Raw genomic sequence first — 27,608 nt, forward strand, 5'->3', positions numbered from 1 at the left:
AATGAGGCTGACTTCTTATGCCGGAAGTCTTCAGCCGCCAATGCTGATTATTTATCAAAATTTAGGCAGTGGCGGGGATCGAACCCCGGACCGAAGACGTTTTGATTGTGAATGAAAGACGATACCCCTAGACCACGGGTGCCCTATCTTACTATTTTTTAATTGGTCTTTGCCGGGAATAAAACTAAACTAAACTAAACTACGCCCCAACAGGCCTTGGAAGGCCCAATGGTACCGGCTGGCCGCCTTGTCATCCTCAGTCCACAGGCGTCCCCGGATGCGGATATGGAGGATGTGGTCAGCACACCGCTCTCCCGGACGTATGTCAGTTTACGAGACCGGAGCTGCTACTTCCCAATCAAGTAGTTCCCCAGTTTGCCTCACAAGGGTTCAGTACATCCCGCTTGCCAACGGCGCTCGGTAGATCACATGGTCACCCATCCAAGTGCTAGCCCAGCACTACAGCGCTTAACTTTGGTGATCTGACGGGAACCGGTGTTACCACTGCGGAAAGGTCGCTGGCTCTTTGCTGTGAATAGAGACGGTCAAATTCTGTTTAGAGTCTAGGAGAAGAAGAAACCAAAATCATCTGACTCAGTGGAGTTTTTTTAAATACAAAAACTAAAAATACTGTGTGAACTTTCTTTTATTATTTTTTCCAATATAAAAATTGTTATACCAATGTCCGGTGTCTATCCTTTTGGAATGTTTGAAACAACAGCCACAATGTGGATTTTGCAGCTGTGATATATATTATGTAAATTGGATTTGGGGGAGGAAGAAGGGAGAAGAAAGGAACTACTGATGTCAATTGCATCGGGACTTTATGCGGAGTCATCGGCGATGAGTGAAGAAGCGTGCCAGACCGGGATTCGAAATCGAGATATCTTGGTCACTAGGCAGCTGAGTTTACCACTGTGCCATCTGGCCAACGTGTCCATCGCAGTTTCGTGGACAATATCGGCACTCCTCCCGACGAACCCACATTCCGATCCAGCGCCACCTGTCCTCCACGCTCGCCACCTTGACATTTCTGCAAGAGGTCAAACGTAACTGTACAGCCACAGTGAAGGTGGCAGCTTTCGCATAACGTCCCAAGGCAGCTGACATTAGTAGTTCGTCCCCTTCCCTTTCCTCTCTCCGCTCTCCACCCTCAATTTACCAAAAAAAGCTATATCTCTCCTTACTTTCTCGTAACGTTAAACTGATGAATCTTTTTTATTGATTTAGGCCCACTGAGGAGCGCTTATCACTAGTTCTTCTTCGATGCTCTCTTCCATTCCCAATATCTCTTCAGTCCTGGTCATAATTTCTCCTTCCTCTCCTGAGAAAGGGGCTTCCGACGTTGAGGGACTGTAGGTGGTGAGGTCCAAGGCTCTACCATAGCGCAAAATTTGGAACGATCTCCTGTCGCAAAATCACGGATACCCCCCGAATCCAAGTCCTTTTGTACTTCATTAAATCACAGTCTTGTACCTTTTAACCGATGAGAGGATCTTCTTTGAAGGCCCACTGAGGAGCGCTTATCACTAGTTCTTCTTCGATGCTCTCTTCCGTTCCCAATATCTCTTCAGTCCTGGTCATAATTTCTCCTTCCTCTCCTGAGAAAGGGGCTTCCGACGTTGAGGGACTGTAGTTGGTGGGGTCCAAGGCTCTACCATAGCGCAAAATTTGGAACGATCTCCTGTCTCAAAATCACGAATACCCCCCGAATCCAAGTCCTTTTGTACTTCATTAAGTCACAGTCTTGTACCTTTTAACCGATGAGAGGATCTTCTTTGATGGCCGATTGTTGATCATTACCCGTGGATACCCATAGAGCTTGAGCCTCCGAAGGCGAATACAGGTCTTCGCTTATTCTAGCTGGTGATACAGTTCACAATAAAACTTCAATCGGTAGGTTTCATCTGCGAGAAATCTCGGCCGATGGATTTTTCTGTGAAATCGTCATTCGGCTTTCTCCCGGTCATCCATCGTGTCTATTCTGTTCATCAAGAGGGTCTCTGCGGCTTACAGAAACTGTGGTCTGACAGCAGTTCTGTAATGACAGACCTTAGCATTCTTCGAAATGCACTTCTTGTTGTACAGATTGTGGGACACATGGTATGCTGTGTTGAGTCTGTTACGCCTTTCTAAGATGGAGCTATCGTTTCTACCGTTCGTTGCGGTGGACCCAATCACCAAGATAACGAAAGCGATGACCTTCCAAATCGTCCCATGTATAGTCGTCAAAGGGGTGTTACTGGAGAGCCGGTTCTCAAATTATTTGGTCTTGTCATACGATATTTGTAACCCTTACTTCACCGCTATCTCATGCAGGACTTGGACAGCAATGACAGCATCTTTAGAGTTGTTGGTTAAGATTGCAATGTCATCTGCGAAAGAAAGGCGCCTTATCTCGATTCTTCGGGTCCCGGCTAAAATGGTTACTGGTTTGATTCCTAGATTCCTCAGGTTTGTTTGTTAATACTTAAACTTACCAACATCATAGTTAAAAAACTGTTTCAACCTACAAGTCGTACCCCGAGAACTAACGAAGAGCTTTCGAACATCTACTTGGCTGAACTTTTGGTTAGTGAAACGAGGCTGAAAATTTGCGGACGAGGTACTTACTCGTAAATTAAGAAAAAAAACTCAATTTAGATTGGTAGTTACAAATGAAGTCCGAAGTAAGCAAATTCGGCATCCAATGTTCATCATGGTGACCAAAACATCAACTGATGGTGCCGTCTACTTTGAAATTCCTAATTTCCCTGTTGGCTTGGTTCATTATCTACCTAGAGAAAAATACCTTTTAATGATATTGCCACTTGTCTTCCGACACGACAGCATAGAACATTTTTGTAAGTTTCGTGATAACACACTACGTTACTTCTATTCAACACATTCTACGGTACATGGTAAGTTTTAGTAAGGGACGATACGTCAAACAGTCATCTTACACTGAGGTCTGAAGCCATGGGACAGCGATATGCACATGCACAGACGGCGGTAGTCTCGCGTACACTAGGCATAAGAGGTCAATGAACAAGCGGAAGTGTCATTTGTACTCATGTGATTCATGAGAAAAGCATCCCAACTCGATTATGACTGCGTGACGGGAGTTAACATACATTGAACGCGGAATGACAATAGGAGCTGGACGCCGTGTCATCCTCAGACAACAGGCTTCACTGGAAGCGGATATAGAGGGGAATGGGGTCAGCACACCGCTCTCCCGGCCGTGTATCAGTTTACGAGACAGGAGCCGCTACTTCTCAATCAAGCAGCTCCTCGGTTTGCCTCACAAGGGCTGAGTGCACCCCGCTTGCCAACAGCGCTCGGCAGACCGGAAGGTCACCCATCCAAGTGCTAGCCAAGCCCGACAGCGCTTAACTTCGGTGATGTGACGGGAACCGGTGTTACCACTGCGGCAAGGCCGTTGGCTCCAGTTAATATTGATACATTTCTTAATTTGTAGGATATTCTTCTGTTGTGAAAATACTGAAAATAAGCCCATAGAAAGCTGAAATGTTAATCAACACATCCCAAAGATATGGAAATACTGGAGTGCCAGCTTGGTAGCGTTCCGTCAAAGCGATCGTGGTGTAACAATTTCCATTTTGGTCAGTGTGGAAAGCGTCGAACAGCTACGTTGCAAGCGGTTCCAGAAGACCGTAGCCCGAGGCGTAGCCATTCGGTAGCGCAACTGGAGGATGGGTCTCTCCTCCTCCGCAGAAGAAAAAGCAGAAAAACAGCACCGGCCAGGCATCCTGCGAGACTTGTTAGCGCAATAATGGCACCAGATAAATCGCGCGTTCGGACAAGCTGGCCCTGCCGGGGCGCCGAACATAATGCAGCGCGCTGCAGCGCGCCGCGAGACAAAGGGGCCGGCGGTGGATGGCGGAGTGTGGGGAGCGCGCGCCGGAGACAATGGCGGCAGCGAAGAAGGCGCCGTATCTCACGGCCGGCCCAACATTGTTCCACAAGCAGCGCCGGCCGGCCGAGGCCTCTTGTAATTGGCCCTTGCGTATCGCGGAGTACACATCTCACCAGCCGGGAGCAGCAGCTAGCAGCCGTGTGGTCAGCACGTCCGGAATAGCCCGGCGGCGAGGCGCTATTCTCTCGTGTGGAAGCAACGCAGCACTTTTCAAGTAAAGCGTCAATCAGCTGGTGCCTGCCGTCCTCTAGGTGTTCCTCTCTAATATTAACCTTCGCCTCTACGTACATACACTGGCGAAGAGAAATGTCAACATCAAGAAGTAATTCATGGAGATTAATGAAATTTAGGGAACACATTTGTCCACGTAATGCACACCCAAAATAAAAGCATCAAACCATTATTTCCCAGTCCTGCGCCTAATTCATTATGTAATCACACGTACTGTTAACCAGATGTCCGTACGATCTTGTTCTGCACGGAAGATGGCATTTGGGACAACGGACAAGTATGCCAAGTATAACGTCAGGGCATCTATGAAACGAGGCAGTGTTTGCCGGGTGGTCCAACATCCAAAATCGCTGTGTACTCAGTCACAGACGGTGCAGTATGGCACAGAGAAGATGCCTACCAAACTCCCTGCGGTGGAGTGCCATAGAAAGAACGGAAGCGGGACAGTCTCAAAGTGATGTGCCCCACCGGCATAGCGTGAATCGTTCTGTTGTTTCTCGATTTGGCGACAGTTTATAGAGACCGAAACTGTATCCCGAAGACCAGGGTAGGGCAGACTACGTGTGACTTCAGAAGAGAGAAGAGGATCCTCATTTGACTGTATGGGAAGGACTGTACCAGCGTTAGCACTGCACGGCAACTGGCATGCGAGCTTGCAGGAACCACTCGACATGTTGTATCGATGCCAATGGTAGCAGAAGGCTTCGGCAGAGTGGCCCTTACTGTCGGAGACCTGGTGTATGTCCACCTCTGACGCGTCTTGTAGAAGGGAACGTCCACAGTAGAGTGTAAGTAGGCTGTTTAGGTTTTTATGTTGCTAACACCACGTAGCCCTTTGTATGGTAATCACTGATTGTGCGTGTGCAGTCTGTGGCTGGTTGGACTCCCTGTTGGTTTATTCGCTAGTGTAGTGTTGGGCAGTTGGATGTGAACAGCGAGTAGCGTTGCGCATTTGTAGGTGAGCCGCCAGCAGTAGTGGATGTGGGGAGAGAGATGGCAGAGGCTTGAGTGCTGACGATCTGGACGTGTTTCCGTCAGAAAAAGGAAATTTTTAAGACTGGATGTCATGAAATGATATATATGACTTTTGAACACTATTAAGGTAAATACATTGTTCTCTATCAAAATCTTTCATTTGCTAACTATGTCTATCAGTAGTTAGTGCCTTTAGTAGTTAGAATCATTCATTTAGCTGGCAGTATTGGCGCTCGCTGTATTACAGTAGTTCGAGTAACGAAGATTTTTGTGAGGGAAGTGATTCGTGAAAGGTACATGTTATTGTTACTCAGGGCCATTCTTTTGTAGGGATTATTGAAAGCCAGATTGCATTGCGCTAAAAAAAAATATTGTGTTTCAGTTTATTGATGATCAGAATAGGTAAAGAGAGAAATGTCTGAGTACATTCAGTTTTGCTCAGCTGTTAGAAAATTAAATAACGTAGACGTTTTCCAACTCTGTCGTTTATAAATTTTCCTAAGGGGATGTTTCATTTGTTGCATTAATTGCAACAATAATGAATTAGTGTCTGGAACAGTGAGTCCAACCAGTCACAGACTGCACACAGCACAGTCAGTGATTTTCATACAGAGCACTACGTGGCGTTACCAACATAAAAACCTAAACAGCCTACTTACATATAATCAACATACTACGTAGGTGGTCGAGCAGTGCGCCAATGCTGTTTTCAGAGATGAGTTCCGATTTAGTCCGGAGAGCGATTGTCGATTGATTTGCATACGTATACAACGTGGAACACCATTTCTGGATGCAAACATTGTGGAAAGTGACTGATACAGAGGACGATCCCTAATGGTGTGGGCAGGTATTATGTTTACCACTCGAACCCATATTCGTGAAATTTTACGGGTGAATCAGCAACATTTAACTGCTGTCAGGTATTGTTTCGTAATCTTGGAACCTCACTTGTGATTGATGCGATGTGCTGTGGGCCCAGACTTCGTGTTGATGGACGAGAATGCTCGACCTTATAGAGCACACGTGGCTGATGTTTCCTTGGATACGGAAGATACTGCACCCACGACGTGGCCGGCTCACTCTTCCGATTGGAATCCCATAGAGCATGTCTGGGATGCACTAGGGAGATGGCTTCCATCACGTCAGCATCCACCAACTAGTCTCCTAGACTGCATGCAACTCTGCAGGAAGATTGGGCGTCATTGCATCAACATGAGACTTATGACATCACACACCAGCTAGCCCAGTCGTTGTCAGGCCCGTATTGTCGCCAGAGGTGGTCAAACCTCATGCTGAGCATATTAACTAGTTGATTGGCGACTCCATGGAGTGCTGTGTGCACAACGACCATGTACGTGAAATTAGAAGGAAGGTAAGCGTTGGCCGTAATATTGATGGTTTATTGATAGCAAAATCGATTTTCAATCACATAGTGATCATCTTCAGTCCTCTGGTGTACAAATTAAACGATATTGTGATCGTTTCTTAGCTTTTGTTACTGATAATAACTTGATTCCAGTGCCTATGAGTTTCATTTGTACACAACAGCATTGAAAATGATCACTATGTGATTGAAAATCGATTTTGCTGCCAATAAACTATCAATATTACGGCCAACGGTGACCTTCCTTCTAATATTAACTAGTTGTTGGAAGGTGAGTGCAAATCCGTTAAGTTGGAAAAAACGAAGAACATTTTTGTCTATCGTTATGCATGTTGGAGTTGTTTACGTTCTGAATTCTTTGCATCGTTTCTTCTTTACTATCAATTGTTTATACTGTTTCGTGGAAAAATAAAAGTAATCTTGCAAAATTTCCGTTTGTTGCTTTAATTTTGGATATCAGTGTATTAAAGTGATTAACATAGCAAGGTCACAGGTTAATGTAATTGCGAGATAAAGCATTGCAAATGGAAATGCTCGTACGTCAGTAACTGATGTAACCGCCAGAATGTTGAACGCAAGCATGGAAATGTGCATGCGTTGCGATGCACAGATGCCGGATGTTAGTTTGTGGGATAGAGCTCTGTGGCTGTTGCACTTGGTTGGTCAATACAGGAGCAGTTAATGTTGTTTGCAGGTGACGCTGGAGTTTTCGCCCAATGATGTCCCATATTTGCTCGATTGGAGACAGGTCTGGTGATCTAGCAGGCCAAGGCAACATGTCGACATTCTGTAGAGCATATTGAGTTACAACAGTGGTATGTGGGCGATCATTATCTTTTTAGATAACACCGACTGGAATGATGTTTACGAATGGCAGCGCAAGGGGACGACTCACCAGATTAGCATATTAAGCTGCAATCAGGAGCCGGCCGGAGTGGCCGAGCGGTTCTAGACGCTACAGTCAGGAACCGCGCGACCGCTACGGTCGCAGTTTCGAATCCTGCCTCGGGCATGGATGTTTAAGTAGTTCTAAGTTCTAGGGGACTGATGACCATAGCTGTTAAGTCCCATAGTGCTCAGAGCCAGCTACACCGACTTCGAGATACTTTGCACATGGTTCCCCATATGGCGGTCCATATTTGTTTTTCCCTATAAAAGGCTTAAGACAGTTGCCGGGTCGCTTCATCTGAAAGGCCTACCTTGTGCTTTAATTTTCTTATTGTCAAGTAATGCCCCTGTGAGACTTCTGGCAAGAACTTTGTCTCATTTCCCGATGCATATGACGCCACATGAGAAGAAAAAATAGTAACGAAAATAGGTTAGCTGAGCGCTCCTCAAAAAAGTAAGGAGTAACTGCACAGCTGTGTATAACCTGTGGCGTTGCTCTACCTTTAGAAGACTGCTTTTTGGTCTTCCATACCCAATCATCATACACGATAAGTTAACCATTCTAGATCTTATGCGATAAACCTGCATTCACAGCCAACAGTTGGATATTTAAGTACGATCTCAATGAGCTAACCTTTTAACGTCGGCCATAGCCTCGCAACATACGGTTTGGTAGGCGTGAACGACCATGCTGTATACGAAAATTATGTGGCAGCGAACAGACGCACGACGTGAGATCAGACGCTACGAAATAGAGGACGTACTGTCCTTAATATATAGTATATTATTCGTAAGGCCCTATAGGTTATCCTTAAGCTTCTGAAGATTTCATGTATTTATACTATCTTCTATTATTCGACCCTTTTTATAGATCAATAAAACCTGTTAAAGTGCCTTCATTTTTCATAAGTGTTGAATTACTTGTCAAGCACAACGTCAGCACAGACTTCTTGGTGCATTATCTTTCCTAAAGGCAACTGAGGTTCATCAAAGAAATTGTCAGCTTCATTTTACTTTCTACTATAAATTAATCGTGTCAGACACTTGGATTAGCGTGCTCACAAATTGACTGTGCAGTAGTTTACCAGCCTTTGCCCTCATAGGGATTGTGTGCATGATATTCTTTCGCATGTCCTCTGGGATGCTTCCAGTCTCGTAGATCCTACATACTGATTAAAATAATCGTTTGATTGCCCATACCACACTCTTTTTTAGGAATTTCGAATGGAGTTTTATCTATCTCATCTTCCTTATTTGATCGGGTACGATAGTGGAAGGTAGAAAAAGCAATTAATTGTGCCATGAGTTTGCAATTCTTGGCACATATTGTTTCCTGTCCGACCCAGTCTGTCGCGCTAACCCTGCTGTCGTGTTAAAAAAGGGGTCGCTGTAGGCGGCGTTTGTGGTGCTGCTGACGCCGCTCCGAGGTCGGATGGGAGGACAGTGTAAGATGGGAGCAGGGAGCCCTGGACTGTTCAGTATTCAAGCCAGAATCTTAGACTGAGGCGGACAGAGCAATTGGACTCCTCTACCAGTTGTAGAGTAGGATTTGGGTAGAGTGTGATTCTCGCCGGTGTCTGTGCATTCATGGGCTCATTTTACAAATTACTGACTATTGCGAAAAATCATATTTGTGTCATCATCTGTACAATTGTATGTTAATTCTCTACCGGTTTCGGATATTACAAGCATCATCACAGGAGAAAACTGTAAGGTACAAAAGACGTATGTATAATATAGACGATCATCATAGAAAATCGGCGAATAAGGAAGGTCACTTAAAACCATAAACTTATACAGTGTACACCAGTGGGTGAAAAATATATTTTCGTCAAACATAACACAACCAAATCAAGAACATACGTAATTGTCACAAGAGTCACTCTTAAACGCTCTTTACGTTGGCACAGTTACGGCAATGTCAACTTGGTGATAAATCCACACCTAATAATTGACATGCTATAACTATCACAGGTACAAACACTATGTGACCATCAAAGACAGAAGTTGACACACATATAAAGTGTGAATACCTAAGAGGTTACAAATGTTCTTTGCTCTAGTCGAAGATGACAATAACAGGAATATAGAAATAACACGGCGTCCTTTCCCTAAACACCAACATAAATGCATAGCCTCTTATAGTGTGGTATTTCGACATCAGTGTCACGGAGATTAAAAAAAAAAAGAAGGTGTTTATCTCAACTGAACACTAAGAAAAAACTCAGTTTAAAGGACTGTAACAGAGCATAACTTTAAGACCATTATATTATTTGTTAATTACAGACGAATTTATTATGCATACAGATCGACAAAGGCAACAGAAGTGTAAGAAACCTTCAAAAGAGGTGTAAGAACCGATAGTCTGTAACAGCCATTAACGCTTTACAACCTTAAAATTACCTTAACATGAATACCAAATAGTATTAACGCACTATTTGACAGAAGCAGGAGCTGACAGCAAAAGCTCTGTAGAGTGATCTCAGTTTAGCATATGTAGACAAGTGATCATACGACAGAACGTATCTATCTAGATGCTACGGGTATTAGTTTACATATCAGACAGTACGTACCTTATTTATTGTTTAATAGTAATCCAAACGAACGTAGCCATTTAGATCTTGCTTTGTAACGTTTAATGAACAACCTTTAAGTGGTAGGTTCTGTAAGTTTCATTAATCAGATGACAAACGTCACGAAACCTCGACAATAAGTGATGGATAGTGTAATTCCTAAGTACACTACGATCTGTACCTAAAGTCATGTATCTAGAATTTGAATGGTAAGTGCTTGTTTACGTGGTATTTGAACTTTGGGCGATGAGTAATATCGTCTCAATTCCTGGAGGAGTAAGTCGTGGCATCAGGTTTGCGGCGAAGCTAACACCTCCGGTGACAGATGCTGTCACTCTTAAGTAGAAGATCATCTGGACCTTCAGATAAGCCTCTCAAACATGGGCCTTAATAAACAAGTTAAGAATCGCAGTACCCACGTAGTGAAGGAATATATATATCTGTTTTTATGATAATGCTTTTGAGAGAACATGATCGCCTGTAACACACATGACGCTTGCATCTTAAAACTTGAATATTATGAACTACATTGGACATAAGTATTCGTGAAAGTTCGTATCACCCAATCCAACACAAACACGTATATTTCCATTCAATGTTTGAATCGGCACTAAAAATCCCTATGACAAGTGAACAGTTAAGAAGTCAAATCAGTTGTTACCAAAGCTGTCAGCCACACGCTAACAACTAGGACAGTCATATGCAACACCCTACAACCCAAACCACCCAAAGCCCCCAATACACACAAATAACACATGTACACTTTCTTCAGCTCATTCTCTCTCTCACAATCATCTGTGATATAAACTTCATGAATAGACACATACTTCGTTAGGTTGGCAACGAGTAGGTAAACACACCCAACAGGAGCAAAAACGCACTGAACTTGCAATATTTACGTTGTTAAAAGCACAGTGTCCGAAGAAATAGTGGTATGGAGTGGCAAAAGATAAATAGTACACCATGAAAGAGACAGAGAAACATGGTGAACAGTGTGAAAAAGATCGGAATTCAAAATGTAATTTTATGTCGGTTACAAAGTGGTAGTGCGGCCTCCAGACCAGATGGGAGGAAACGCAAATCACAAAAATTTGTAAGTAATTGTTTTTAAATACAAAATCTCGACGTGAACAGTTTGGTAATCTAAAAATAACAAAACCGCGTCGTTATAGATCCCGCTGATGATGCCTTAAAGCAAGAAAAAGGCGAAACGCGTCTGGGGAAAATAAATTAATTGCCAGCAGGAAAAGGCGGTTCATTTACAAAACATGTATTTCATTTAACTTTACCTTCAAAATTTAGTATTTCAGAATAAGTAACTGCAAACCCAGTGCTTTCTGATTCATTAATTTTCTCGTGGACTGCTGCGTTGTGGAAAAGCGTGACAACCTCCTTTTGCCAGACCAGAGATGATTTGCTTCAATTTTTTAGCCCTTACCTTCCTTAAGGTTCTGGACATTCATTGCGCTAGTGGGCTGTCGACCATTTAATTATCCCCTTTTTAATTAATTACTATTTTTGTAGTAAATATCACTCCGTACCCTTTTCCTCGCTGTGTGCTTTCTGAGCGATTGCACTGTATTCAACCCATTTCAAAATTGTAGTATTTAGATTAGGTTTAGTATAGATTCTTCCTTCAGAAGGGTCTGTTGTCCATTTTCCTCCTACCAATTGGTATTATTTTCCTTCGGTAAAGATAGCCTTACTCACTGTAAAATTTCAATAGGCACGCCGGTCACGGTCAATTATATCGCAGTCCAGTTCGCCGATAGGAAGGCACAGGTTACAAGCAGCATTGTTCTCGTTAGTAGCCGACGTTCGCGGAGTTCGTAGCGCCTGTTCCTTTCACTGTTACCGCGTACCAACATGGGCATAATTTCTTCTTTTATTACTTGTTACGTGAGATGTATTTTAAATGCTACTGCTATTTATACACATCCATATTAATCCATTCTGTGTTCATATTTCACTATGAGGTCTGAAGATGGTCAGTAACCACAAAAATAAAGGTTTCTTGCTGTCGAGACTGCAACGTATTTCACAGCGAAGAGTACTTCCTATACATTGAGTACATTGAGTGATCGGTAATATGACACTTGGAAGGTCCGTGGGCACAGAGAGGTAGTTATGTTTGTGTAGTATCGATAGTTCCGAGGCCACAGCGTAGGTGGGCACTACGAGAGCGGAAGATCTTCGCCGACCACAGCGCCCTCTAGCCGACGCTGTGTAGCTCTAGGGGCGCCGCTCTACTTTCTGCCCAGTTCATGAAGAACGGACGGCCGAGAACCATCGCTTTAGTTTAGCTTGCTATTCAGACTTTCTTGTCTGGACTTTGGCTGCACACCTACGTGCTCATCACCTTAAGTTATGTAATATGTTTTCATATGTTTACACTACAGTAAAATCACTTTTACTCTACTGGCAGTACCGACGTACCTTATCTCTCCTGCTCCCACTCGCTTCCTTCATTCGACCTCTTTGTCAGATTTCAGGAGCAGACCAACGCGCCGCCTTCCTGGCGGGATACAAAGTTTGTATAGGGCAGCACTGTGGGCATGCAGATGTTCTCTCTAAGTGATAGCTATATTTATTTTGTTATTTGATCGCTGTGAGTGTGATATAATTTTTATGTGCCGTACCAGAGAAGGTGATCTGGTTATTATTACGCTGTGAGGGTGACTGATTTTGTTGATACCATTATATTCAAAATTGTCTTGTTATTTTATCCCGTGGCACTGCTCTAATATTTGTCTTATGTTGTACAGAAAAATGTATAATGAAATATTGCGATGGGAGTGGCCGTAGATCTAGAATTATTTGAGTGCTAATGTAGGTAGCTTTAATTAAGTAATCTGTTTGTCTTGTGGTTCTGCTGTTAATAGCAGATAACAGATATATTTCTCTGACTTTGGCCAGAGGCCGTCAAGTGTAACCATGTGTGGTCCGAGTTTATCTGCTGGGGAGAAATCTATTTGAATTTGGCTTCCATTGCGTTATACGCTCTTCATGATGTTATTCTCCTGTTGAACTGCCTACAAGAACTGTATTGGGCTAAGTTCCAGTTTGTCATCATTTCTCTGTGGTGAAGAAGAATATTTTAAATTGAACAAATTCTTTGTAAAATTGAGCCCGAGCCTGCAGACTTCCAAGTCCGAACCTCGCTCCAAATCCCGCTGCTATAAAATCGAATTGCCACAGTCAGTTTGAGAAATGCAGTTGACGGGTTTTATAAGTGCTCCTTTGTTTCGCGTTTTCTTTAGATTACTAAACGTTACAGAGAAAACGTCTATGCGGATCGTGCAGTTGACTTAATTTCAACACCTTCAGATTGCTGCAGCCTGGATGAATCGTCGAATCCTTCCAACTTCAATCACATCCACTTCTAAGTTGCTACAAGAAAGGAGGAGCAAGTAGTGACTGCAACTACACAAATTATCTCCAAAGTCGTGTTCCTACTGTCAGTAACACCAACCTCAATAGCAGACGGACAAAGAGCGAGATTGTCGACTTCGTGTCTGCATCTCATATCCTCATCGCTTTGTAACACATCTCTGGCTGTGCAGCGAGAGACCCAGCTGGTGGGATCAGTGCCGTAAATGCTTAACGTGAAAGCAAATTGTCAGTTAGCGTGAGTGATGAAACGGCATCAATAGGAGGCGGTTTGACCACAGAGTCATAAACAGCACATAGCATCATTAAGCTCGTTAGTTTGCCGTCTCTCAGTAGTCAGGCAGATGTTCTCTTCCATTAGGTCGATAAACGTAAATGTCGTGTGACAGGGGCTCCCATCGGGTAGGCCGTTCACCGTGTACAAGTCTTTCGATTTGACGCTACTTCGGGTACTTGCGCGTCGATGGGGATGAAACGATGATCATTAGGGAAACACAACACCAAGTCCCTGAGCGGAGAAAATCTCCGACCTATCTGGGAATCGGACACGGGCCCTTAGGATTGACATTCTGTCGCGCTGGCCACTCAGCTACAGGGGGCAGACATACCCAGGGCAATTCCCTCACTACGGACTACATTATACAAGGTTATAGATGATTACTGAAATTAATGTCAAAAACTACTGGTTCATTGGTGATCTTGGGATTGTTTTCACATAACAGTGCAAAGCCTGTATGATATGCGAGTGACACTTCTTTCATATAGTACCATTGCGTCATGGTTCTTATTTTTCGTCTTCCTCTTCATTTCACCTTAAAAAGCAATTCTGACGTTCCCGTCCCGTCTAGGTGTGTGTGTGTGTGTGTGTGTGTGTGTGTGTGTGTGTGTGTGTGTGCGCGTGCGCTTGAGTGTCTGTGTCTGCACAAGTGAACACATCTGATTCCTCAACGAACATTTCTCTGCATGACTGCAGGACTACATTTAATACATATTACTGAAATTTTTTGTTCAAGATGATTTAGCCATAGGTGTATAATCCTGGTAATATGATCACATCATGCCAAACCTGAATATTATGTCAGTAAGGCATATTTGTTGTGGTACCATTGAATCTAAGTTTTTAGAATACATTTTACAGTGCCGTGTTTTGTTAACACACACTACTGATATTCTTATCTCCATGTGTGTTTGTGTGTGTGTGTGTGTGTGTGTGTGTGTGTGTGTGTGTGTGCGTGTGTGCCGTAAAAGGCATACTGGTCGACATTGTGAAACTGAACGTTTTCTGTGATTTGTATGTATTTTTGTAATGCAGTCTTTGTACCATAGTCACTAATACGCTTGTAGCTGTTTCAAGCTGAGCGGCGGAAATATATTTTCCTGACTCGGGAGACAGCGAGTAAGGAAACTGCCAGTCACTGCGCGTATAATGATACATCCTACTAGCTTTCCTTTCGCACCGATAGTCGAGATTAAAGCTCGCCTTCCTCCTTTGAGAGCGTAATCAGATTGTCTTCCGTTCTCGGAGAGAATAATTAAGTTTCGGCTCCGTTGTCGCATAATGAACAGTCTCCGGGCTCCATTCATGCATACAGTATCAGAGATATAACCTTTTTTCGCGTCATTTAATTCCGGAGCTCGTTTAAGCCGTTTGGCTGCGCTCGGTGACTTCTAGCGCTTTTGTTGGCAGCCCTGGGTGCACGAACGCTCCGTCGGGAGACCATTACGGTTTATTCCGCCGCGGCGAAACGAGAAATGGCATCGCAGGGCTCATTTCTCTCGAGAAATTATGTGCAATAATGTGGACGTATTGTGCCATGTACCTCAACGGTCGCTCCATTCCTATCTCTCCGCCCTGGTTTTCATTTCTTTATCTCTCTCTCATTATTAATACATACACACGAAGACGCGTGCTCAGCAACATGCATTCAACTTCTTGGTCGCATTTTTGAACTTTGTAGTGATCAACAGTTTTCGTATAGCTGACTGCCACAAAAGTTCATGAGCGATTCGTCTGTGGGTAACAAAACATGACCGACATCTCACCCTTGCAGATTTGTACGTTAGTATATCACTGTAGCAGAATACATTGTAAATTATTATTTTTACGTACCTAAAGCGTTGGTGATATTATACAAAGATGATGACAGGTATACACTGAGAACAAAGAATTCGGCACACAAACATTCACTTCATCACTGGAGGGCTCCCATAAGAAAAAAATCAGTTGACCTATGCGTTTTCAGTTGAACGTAGGTAGTAATGCGCTGACGTAAACCAAGCTACAAATATTCAAATTTTTTGTATGTTGTCATCTATCAATCAATTATTTTAACGATTTAGAAAATGCAGAAGTTGGAAAATTTGCTTGATAAATTCCGTGCCTACAGTATATTTCTGAAGTACTTTACGTCAACCGGAAGTTCTATAACGTGTTAATAACGATTTGCGGATTCCTTTTAATATTTTAAGACTTTCATTGATTGTGAACGTGACATTTTTAATGAAGTAGTTAATAAAGCCTATAAAATTCTTACATTCGTTCCTACGTTGTATTGCTTGTACTAAATACTGTCGCACTTTAGCAATCATAAGAAAAATTTTGTGATTCCTGAGTTTCCTGGTTCTATGTGGTTGGTGATAGTAGTACATAGATTATCAAAGGCCATAACTTCTTCATTTGACACACCATCTATTTCTGATTTACATCTTACTGGTGTTTTAGATATTAACAGACTCTCAGATTTTAGAGATGCCATTTACAGATTTCATTGCTTAATTGTTTTATTGAATTGGTGAAGTAAAAAAGTTAGGTTATCCTCATTATTTGCTATCAGTACAGCACCATAAGCATAACATCTAATATTTACCACTTTATTTTCTATTTTATATTGTGGTGTCTTTCTTATGGCATCAATGATATGGCCCATTATTAAGCTGAACATAATTGGGCTTAGTAGTCTCCTAGTCTAATTTAACCTATGGCACTCTTTCGTCGATTCAGTTTTAAATTATATCATTTTTCTTATCCTATCAAAGGCTTTTCACAAATCAACAAAACTCAAGTAGGCCAGTTTATCAAACTCTATGGATTTCTGCATAGTCTGTCTCAGAGTGAAAATAGCATCTATAGTGCTCCTGTTTTCATGAATCCTTGCTGTTCTTTTGCTATTTCAATGTAATTTTGTTTTCTGTATGTTTCTGGTTGCCGCTATTAACAGGTTTGCTGTAGTATCAAGCAGAGTAATTCTCCTGCAAAGGCCAAATTTTTGTTTATGTTCCTTTTCGTACACTCGTATTGTAATACTTTTGTTTATTCTCTTGGTACTACCTTCCTTCATAACACAGTTAAATAAAATACTAAACTGTTGATACAATACCTGCCCCTCATATTTTATTAATTGATTATACATGCATGTGGCCCGGGAAATTTTCTATTTGTAAGTCTTTTTACTGTAATGCATATTTCATCAATTGAGGGGACTATTTGGATGTCATTTTCTGTGCACTGATGTCTAGTTCGAATTTCCACGTCTGCTACGTCCTTATACTATACTTTAAAACAATTTTAGCACTATATTTTTTTTACATTCTGTATCTGAATATGTTCATTAATATCCTTCTTTTGCTTTTGTAGCATCCTCTATACTACGTTTATGTCCCATAAAGGATTTTAAATGAAAACACCGCCATTTGAATGCATTGTTGTTTATTTAATTACGACGAAGCATTTTATGCCACTTTCAAGTGACTGAGTTTATCATTAACATATATTGTAGGACATTAAGGAGCATGATGTTCTGCAGTATGTGTTAATGACATAAACTCAGTCACTTGAAAATGGCATAAACGGCGGAAACCTGGGTCATAATTAAATAAACAACAATTCTGTCAAATGGCGGTGTGTTTATTTAAAAATTATTATACATCTGTTGGTCAGCAACATCAAAAACTGTTTTCCATAAAGCTCTGCAGTCCACCCAAGGTCATCCTGCAGACATTTATTTAAGGATCTAGGGATATTCACAGTAGATTCTCAGTATATATACTCTCTTATGAAATTTGTTATTAACAGCCAAACCCAATTCAAAAGTAATAGCAGTGTTCATAACTACAATACTAAGAGAAAGGATGATCTTCACTATTCAAGATTGAATCTAACTTTGGCACAGAGAGGGGTGAATTATACTGCCACTAAGGTCTTTGGTCACTTACCAAATAGTATCAAAAGTCTGACAGATAACCAACAAGTATTTAAGAAGAAATTAAAAGAATTTATGAATGACAACGCCTTCTACTCCATAGAGGAATTTTTAGATACAAATTTAAAAAAAAGAGAAATAAAACCAAACAAAAAATTATAAAAAAAACATAAAATAAAAATGTTGTTATATTAAATTAATTATGTTTTTAAATTAACTTAATTATGTCATATTGGAAAATTTAGCTCGTTCCACATCATTACGAAATATCGTACTCATGATCCATGGAACTAGTATTAATCTAATCTAATCTCGTTCTATACCTTTTGTATATCACACCGAATATTCTTTTTTTTATTTTTCGAACATCCGAGTTCACCCAATTCCGAATGATTTTATATTCCGTGCAGTTGCACTGACATCGACTGGCTTTACATCTTAGGAATGCCTTCTTTTTCTAAATACCTAATTCTGTAACATCATGGTTGAGCAATGGTGTTCTGGACCTTCTATCACATTTACTCTTCTCATACCTAAAGCTTATCGCATTGCCTCCTGTATATTCAATTTAAGTGTAGTCCATCTAGTTTCCAGATCTAGTTCGTCTAGACATGGGTCACAAAGGATTTTCTCCTTTAATCTATTTTGATACAGCCTCCTAGTACTCTCATCTTCATTACTTACATTTTAATCCTAGCTTCCGTCAGGCTCATAATTCTTTATGGCTTTCTGTCTAAGTCTGAAGTTCAATTTATACACCACCATTAGCCGATGCTACGTTCTCCCATCTACTATTTCACTTCAATGAGCGGCTCTGTTGGTAATAATGTCGTCAATAACCGAGCCCTGGCCGCTCTTATTACCCCAGGTGTAGAATTATTTTATCTTGGAACTCTTCCACAGGTCCGTGCTTGCATACAAAAATAACAATATGGGAATTGTGGATCCGCCTTGATGCAAATCACTGTTGTTATTTATTTAGTTATTCCACTATCTATTTTCGACAAATACCGCCTTCATCATTGGGTTCTTTAATTCTGAAACATACAGAAATAGCATTGTTATAAAGCATTGTAAGCCATTGTTACGTATGTACCGTTTGTTTTCCAAATATTGTTTTCTGTGAATACTTTTATATTACTTTATTTAGTTTACATCGCAGCACGATTTGCAGCATATTTTCTATGTTTCCTGTTGCCGTTCTTCTTAGCATACATCTTGTCATCTGCAACTGTGTGAGCGGCTGTTAGAAAAAAGTACAAAAACCAGAACTTAAGTATATCAGCATAATACAATCGGGTTTGCGGCAGTGTTGTGGACACAGTTTTGTTTTGAAGTAGGTTGTTACGCAGTTTGTCGCGTACTCGCGTTCGTTGGGCAGCTCGCAGTACAATTCCCCTCGTCACGAGCGAGCAGCAAAATGTTGTAATGTTTTGAATTACGAACGAAGTGCGAAAGTTATGTTTTTCTGTGTATAAAAGTAATTTCAAGCCGTCCAACGAACATAATTCCAATTGTGTTACGCTGACATACATAAATTCAAGTTTTTGTATTTGTTTACTAGCAGCCGCTCACGCAGTGCAGGTGACGAGATGTACGAGAAAAATGGCACCAGAAAAACACAGAAAATATGCCGCAAGTGATGACGTCAGTCTTAAAACCATGTTGTGACGTTATAACGGATATTTTACGTTGGGATAAATTTATTTTATTTTCTGTTAGATGTTTTCGTTAAATAGCTGAATAAATTGTAATTACGAACAATTTAATTAAGCAGAGTAGAGAAGATAAAGAGATGTTTATTAGGCGGACATTGTCGTAATGTAACGTCATTGCGTTGTTCGCATGTTAAAACAAGTCGGTTGTGTTCCGTTCTGCTGTTCGGTCGTGCGCGTATCTGAAAGGAATTAATTCGGAGACTGGAATAAACTTTCACATAATAGTTACGATTCGATGTTCTGACAAAAGGAGTTAACGTCAGTGTTAATTTGGATTGTGGGCGACAGGATTAGTTTTACAGATACGTGAAAACGGACGTAACGAAAGTTGTTCGCATATCATCCTTGAACGTGACTTTTTATTTATTTAACGATTGCGGACTCATTAAAAGCTATTATCTCATGATTAGGATCAATCCCTCTTTGCTCCTTGATAGTGATCATTCATTAACATTTACGTCATAAGAAAAAGGATTATTAATCAAAGTGATGTTAAATGGCAATTACGTGTTATTCCATTAGTGTGGAACCGACGTAATATCTCTGAAATGACATTGATGTATAATTTGTGTTAAATACGGAACTGAGATAGGAAGTAAATTGAAATTAATGAACATTTGATACTGAGACTATATAAGCAGAAGCGCATAAGGTTTCTCTTCCCTAAAAGGGCAAAACAGGTACGAACTTTAACTCAATAGTCGACATTATGTATTGAAAAGACATTAGCATTTCATACTTATTTTGACGACGCGCTGTTAACAAAGGAACGTTGAGTCTCTGTACGAGTAATAAAATTAAATGTAAAAACATAATTAATAACGGCGAACTCCGCTTTAACAAACTGTGTTGCCTGTCGTCATCGGGCAATAACTGCTCAACCCTGGAGACTTGTGCGGTGAAATTAGAAGTCTGGCGTATAAAACAAACTCAAAAATCCATTCAAGCTACAGTGGAGTCGGCACAACACGACGTGGGCAGTTATAACGTATAACAAATAAGGTATTATGAAAGTATTCACAGAAAACAATATTTATAACACAAACAGCAATTATGTAATAATGGTTTGCAATGTTTTCAAATTATGTTATTTCTTCATATTTTAGAATTAAAGAACTCACTGATGATAGCTACATTTGTCACTGAAACTAGATTGGGAGATAAATAAATAAACAACAAAAGTTTTTTGCATCAAGTCGGAACACCGATCCCAATATTGTTGTACCCCAGGTGTATTTATGGTGCGACTTACGGTCGATATAAGTGCTATTAATGCATAGTCCGTTCGATGCGCGAAAACGAATTCATCATGCTCGTATACTTCTGTTTCATTACACGTTTGGTTGGTGCTTAGAATAATCGCATTGAGGATACGTTTTTTTATTGAGATCTACACCGACGTAGATTTTACCCGTTATTGGGACAGTTTCATGGGAGAATGACAGCTGGTATTATTAAATCAACACCTGCGACGTGGCGGCCAATACTAAGACACATTCCGTGCCCTGAACTACAACGTATAAATTCTCTCACGAACAAGTGAAAAAGGCAATCGACAATAAAAATCTACGAACACATGAAGATGTCGATGAAGGAAACTATCCGCTCTAGACGACCACCAACATTAACAGCAAAGGTCGCTGTGGCAGGTCAACTATACTGGCGCATGGTCTCAAGAATGGACTGTACAACTAAAACCAATAAGATGTGTACCGGGTTTTACTCGCCACGCGAAACATGGTCAATGCTACACAGAATTAGAACACTTCGAGTCAGACGCTCGTAGTTTCTACACAACCGGGATAAGCACCGATACCCACTTTGTAACAGCGGTGAACCCCAGACCATTAGAAACATGCCCTTCACCACCAAAGACCATACGACAGTAGGCAAGAAGAGTTGCTGGTGGCGACTCCGAAGTCGATAAATTGCGTAAATGTTCTTGACGTTTGTTTACAATATTTTATATTTTACTAGAGATTCGACCTGCGGTGTCAACAAAATATTTTCGCGTTCGGAGGAGAAAGTTAATGATTGGAACTTGGTGAGAACACTCAAGTCGCGACGAAAAACGCCTTTCATTTAATGATGTCCACCTCAAATCCTGTATCATTTCATTGACTCTCTCTCCCATATTTCGCGATAGTACAAAACGTGCTGCCCTTCTTTGGACTTTTTGGATATACTACGTCTCTCCTATGTGGTAATCATCCCACACCGCGCAGCGGTATTCTAAAAGAGGACGGATAAGCATCGTGTAGGCACTCTCCTTAGTAGATCTGTTACATTTTCGATGTGTCCTGCCAATAAAAGGCAGTCTTTGGTAAGCCTCCCCAAAACCAGTGTAAAGACCGAATTGCATGCGAATCATGCGTGTGTGTGTGTGTGTGTGTGTGTGTGTGTGTGTATGTGTGTGTGTGTGTGTGTGTGTGTAAGCTATTCTATATGTGGCGAAGGCTGGCTGACGTGGCACAAATACAAGAAAAAATAAGAAACGACACCCATGATGTACATCTGTAGCTCGTTTTACAGCAGTCCCCTTCTGAAGATTAGTACGTAGTATGGTGTACTGTTAAGACTCATTGCCACAATTATTAGTCCTCGACTCTTTGCTGGGTACTTTTTCACCTGTCATATAAAAAATCAGGTACACACATACAGATTTATTCAAGGAAAGCAAAAAGTTGAAGTATGAATCATCTGCAGCACTGCTGAATAAACGTATTATACCAACATGCAAACGAAGCAAAGTTGCTGAAGTACTTTTTCGAAACTCGTCTTACTTGAAGCATAAAAAATAAAACACAACATACTTGGGATTCGCATCTTTTTTCGATATTCAGCTGTTCTCATACGATTGCAGGGAAACCATTGGTTAAATGTGTACTCCTGGAAAATGAAAAACGAATACCATGAATTCGTCACCCCAGCAGGAGGAAATTTCATTGTCACATTCTTGAGGACGTAGGCAACACACGATCACACAGACAGAGCCATAAGCACGTGAGCACAGTCAACGGAGCGTGCGTAATATCAGCGCTAGTACCGTGTATACCCTCCCTGTGCAGCAGTGCAGGCTGCCATTTCCCATGGAGACGATCGCACAGAAGCCGAATGTAGTCTTCCGGAATGGCTTGCCTTGTAATTTCCACCTGGTGCCTCGGCTGACATACATGCAGACCCCCAGTGGGTGGGGGGGGGGGGGGAGGTGGACGTGGGCAGATCCGGGGATCGTACTGGCCGGGGTAGTTGACGTACACCTTCAAGATCACGTTCGGTGGCACGGAATACGTGTGGACGTGCATTGTCCTGTTGGGTAAGAACATCACCTTGCCAATCCATGACCTGTAGTATGATGGGTTGGATGACCGTCTGAATGAACCGTGCATTGTTCAATGTTCCCTCGACCATGATCAGAGGAGTACGGCAAGTGTAGGAAATTGCTCCTTACACCACTATGCCGGCTATTGGCCCTTTGTGTCTCTGTCGTATACACACCTGATTTAGGCGCTCACCTGCACGATGCTGCACACGTGTGACCATCATTGGCACCGATTCAGAAGCGACTCTCATCACTGAAGACGACACTTCTCCATTTGTCCCTCCGTAAAGGTGTGTTGCGGAACCACTGGAGGCGGGCTGAACGATGCTGCGGCGCGAGCGGAAGATGCCCCAGTGGTACGCGGGACTGTAGGCCTACTATATGGAGACGGTTGTCAACGGTTCTCGCTGATACCCCTGGATCAACGGCGTCCCTAAGTTGTGAAGTGACAGTACGGTCCAGTACGGCACTTCGTAGGATGCGACGATCTTGGCGTGCATCTGTGGGTCGCCGGTGCCCGGGTCCACGTCGACAGGCGTTTGCACCTTCTGCTGCCCACTCGCGACAACATCGATGCACTGTGGAGTCCTGACGCCCCACGTGTCGCGCAGTTCCGCGGTACGTCCTCCCGCCCTCCCTCAGGCCCACTACACATCCTCTCTCAAACTTCGTCAGTTGCACAAAGGGTTCACGGGGACGGTGTCGCGGCATGCTAACAGTGTTGCAGACACAGACGGAGCTCCCTATGCCACAGCAAAACTGGATGCCACTGGCTCTGGCAGTGACCGACCGCTGTGCATCTAGCAGCAACATTCCACGTCCGATAACTCGGTTCCCGGTGTGTCGGCAGCGCGGCACGTTTGATCATCGCGTGCACCACCCTCTCGTTGTCTCCAGTGCAAGAATGGCGAGTCTTATTCAATTGCGTCAGTGTCTTCGTTTTCCATTATACAGGAGTGTATTTCAGTATTTCAATGTAAGTCTCAGCCTGATGGTGAGTCGGTTGCCTTTCCGTAATTGCCCATATTTATTTCGACACAGTATCTGTTGTTCGAAGAATCTGCAGTGAATTAAGAGTGCGGATTGCGAGGGAAGCAGACAGTGGCAGTCTGCAATTGTGGTCGTGTTTCAAAACGCGTCCCAGGACCATCTGTAGAAGTATTTTGAAATCTTGTGTGTTCTTACACAAGACATTTATGAATTCCAATCAAGAAGAGAGTGCCCATGTCTTTATGGTCTTTAGAAGGCCTAACTCTCTTTCTCGCTAGCGGAAATTCGTTTACCAGTCTATAGTTTAATTTGAAAGTGTCCAAACAGTAATTCATTCCGCCCCAGCATGTAGAAAATTGCGTTCGCATTCCGAAGGCAGCAGAAAGCCTACAGTTGAGTCACTTGCTCCGCTGCTGTAAAACTTTCCTCATATAAAATAAAAAAAGTATAGCTGCATCCCGTAAATAATAGAAAAACGCAAGTTTGGACTCTCGTGTTTTTTTCGCTAGGCAGTTGCTATGTAACTATCTCAATGAATAAGATGTCAGTTAGACGAGTAGCTTGTCCCTCACCAGTTATTTGGTCGGGAAAAAGGGCAGCTGCAGATTAACGTGGAATCCGAGACAAGTTTCGTTTCTGGCGAATTTCCACCTCATTGAGAAATGAATGCTAGGTTAAAAGGCAGAGACACCTGCCTTTTGTTGGGTGGAATGGGATATTGCAGCGTTTCCGTTCTCGATTAAACGTTCTGCGACTACATTGTCTAGCCAGATGAGAATGTTAACACTCTTTCTGGTAACACAACGCCCTGCTGCACTCGCGACCTACGGCAGTTGCTCGTTAGATGGCAGTGGCATCGTTTTCACAACTTCGGTTTCATTCATCGTAATTCAGGAAGTTTGTACTAAGTGCTACGATGGATGAGAGTATCCTATTTTACTGAACTGAAAAGCAATTATCTTCTTTAACAAAAGTTAATAAACTTTGTGGGGTTGTAAAATACATAGTTATTTAGTGAGCATACGTTTTGAAATATTCCACGTAGTTTTCGTAAATAGATAGTTCAAGTTTCACCAGAGTACCGTTACTAAGAGTACATTTAAAGTTATCAGTTCAAAGATTTGCTAATTGAAATAATAGTGTTCACAGTTTCATGTGTTATATAGTTAAGTGTTTTCCACAGTGTGTGTGACTAAAGTGTTCAGCCACGATCTGAATCTCCCCATAAATTAGTCCCTCTTTCCCCATGCTAAAAGTTGAGCCAGATTTGAAGGTCACATTACGATAACAGCCATCAACAATAAACAACTGGCTACAATTATTCATTCCTTGAGAATGTAACTAGTAACCACTACAGAAGATACAATTACTTCATAACTATTTTAATAGTAGTAACCATCTATAAATAAACTGAGAAAGGAAGTTCTTGTCCAAGTCCGTAGCGTTTCTCCGTTAATAATCATTTGCGTCATCTACCAATAATTATCATTATCTTCCTACTGTAATGTATAGATGAGAAATCTTATTGACAGCCGGCTGTTGCTTGAACGTATTAATACTTCTCCAATGTAGTTCAAGTCAAATCATTGGTAAATCACTTACTAAAAGTGCTACTGTCTTGTATCCTACTAGCAAAACAGAAGTGCAGTATCAAGTAACGTCAACCTCAATAGTTAACTCCCTTTACGAACCTTGATAGTACTGGGTACAACTTCGCCTAGGTACGCTAACCACCGATTCGTTTTACGTAATTGCATTATTTATAAAACCTTTGTTCTGTTACAGTTTATCTCGCTACTGCTTCCTTTAGTAGAGATGTTTAGGGAAACCAACTTAGACTGATACCTTACCATTACACACTATCACGGACACAAATTGAAAATCCTTTCATAGGAGTAACCTTATCGGTGTATTACCATTTTAATAGTAGCCGGTAGTGTTATAATGGCGTCTTTGTATAGTTATTTTGGTTTCTTGGCACTTTCCCCTTCAGTCCAAAAGTTTCAAGACTGGAACAACAAAAAGTAAAGCAAACATAACATGGTGGTTTTAATGTTTCATGTGTACCTCACTGTCTCTCCCCACACGCGTGAAAACTATGTAAAACAATCAAAACACTCCTTCCTTGGGAGTCATTCAACTCGCACGTCACATTGTCTTGAGAGTCAGTTATGTGGTCAAAGTGTTGACCCTACACGTCAATTTCTGCTGTTTGTTGTTTGATTCGTTGTAGGTTTTTCTCAAGAAAAAGAACCACTGACATATTGAGTTTGTCAAGTCGTGGCAGTTGACCACACGTCGTCGTTTCCTCGGGGGTAAAAGCATGCAGGACAAACTTAACATACATTTTTCTCTTCTTCAAAACATTCTGGAGACTGTCATGAACATCTAACTTAGTGAAGTTACTCCATTTCGATTTCTGACACATTATGGCCGCATGTCCATTACGTAACACTGCCCGCTCACAAGTGCCTTATCGAATGTACATCTGTTGTTTATAGTCATTAGTTGAAGCTGGGGCACTGTAGTAACAGTGCTGGCTTTGCTTATCAGTCAGGAATGGAATGTCTTACAAATTTTGGGACGGATTGTGTATTCTTGAGATAAAAGAACGTTGAGGCTAGCTCTCAGTTTGTGCTGGGCTTATACTAGTATTTTTTTAAAATCCAGAATTCTTATTGGTGCATTTATAATACCCCAATGCTGATGTGTGCTACATGGCTTTTCTCCAATTTTTCATGTTTCTTCATGTTTGTTGTGATCGCTTGTATCACAAGTTTGCCCAACACGCAATGTGCTTTTGGAACACTGATTAGTCCGATTTTCAATCTTTTAACATATGTTACAGAATCTCAGACTATCCGCTGTTTACCTATTTACATCCTCACATGTCGGTCATGATATCATAATAATAACCCAGATCACTACGCGGTGCATGCATTAAACCTCGCAACTCCTTGATAGCGCATAACGCAATGTCCACAACAATTACAGAGAGAACCGTTGGCTTATTTTTAACGTTTCCGAATGTGAATTACGTGTAGTTCGACTTAAACTTTCTTTGAAGTTCATCTGTTTTCCAATTGCATTTCACTTACAGAGACTCAATCTTTTTTTATCGCACTGTATACTTTACAAAATAGAGCGTTTGCCTTTTACGAAGAACGGTTCCAAACTATGGATGTTTGAAATAATTGCTACATAACAAAGAGAATGCTTGTGCAATAATCGAAATGTAATTCCGAGCAATATTCTTTCCTATTTTCCCCGGCACATCAACGAATTGAAATGGTGGTGTCAGTCTCGTTTCATAGCAGCTATCATTTAGTATTTTCGAGCGTCTATCGCAAGAAGTGAGTCACAATGGATGTTACTCTTTTTCCTGTGGCGACGAGCTAGCGGAGGATTTATTATTTATTTAAAACGTGATAGTACATACACAAAGATTACTAAACTACTAAATGTCAACATTTAAACACATCTCTCCAACACAAAGAAGACAACAGCTATAGACGGATATCAAGGCCTTTTACGTATTTTACCAAACGACTCACCGCTGGCTGGAAATCTACGAAATAACCCTTGTAGGCACATGCAGAACATGTTGATACAACGGGAACAAATGTCTATCGTTCTATGGTGCGTAATACCTTTTACGTGTCCGTTAAATTGTGGCCTCCAAGAAACTCTGTGTTCCATGTTGTAATATGAGAATTTATGTGTAGAATGAGGACCAAAATGCGTATATATTTCTCTCTCATTCTACTTTTAGGGTAATACGTTTTTGTCACTACCTTTCATGGCTGGCAACGTGTCTTTGTTCTCGCTACTCATAATCTATTGAATTTAACTGCAATTCTTTAGCACCTGTAGCATCATAGTGTGTTAGTCTCTCAATACTTGCGCTGATTATTTCAATATTCCTTGTTCCATAGCATCCGCCCCAGATGCGCTGCTCACATTATGCTAATCGTGTCTGTAATAATTCCCTCATGTCCATCATTATTATCTATTATCTG

General features: G+C 41.7%; 2 pseudogenes; both read right to left on the reverse strand.

The window, feature by feature from the left end:
• Positions 1-405: 405 nt before the first annotated feature.
• LOC124546293 lies at positions 406-523 on the reverse strand (annotated as a pseudogene).
• Positions 524-3,308: 2,785 nt separating this feature from the next.
• Positions 3,309-3,426, reverse strand: LOC124546126 (annotated as a pseudogene).
• Positions 3,427-27,608: the final 24,182 nt, after the last annotated feature.

The sequence above is a fragment of the Schistocerca americana genome, chromosome 8 (genome assembly GCF_021461395.2).
Source record: "Schistocerca americana isolate TAMUIC-IGC-003095 chromosome 8, iqSchAmer2.1, whole genome shotgun sequence".
In the NCBI taxonomy this organism is placed as follows: domain Eukaryota; kingdom Metazoa; phylum Arthropoda; class Insecta; order Orthoptera; family Acrididae; genus Schistocerca; species Schistocerca americana.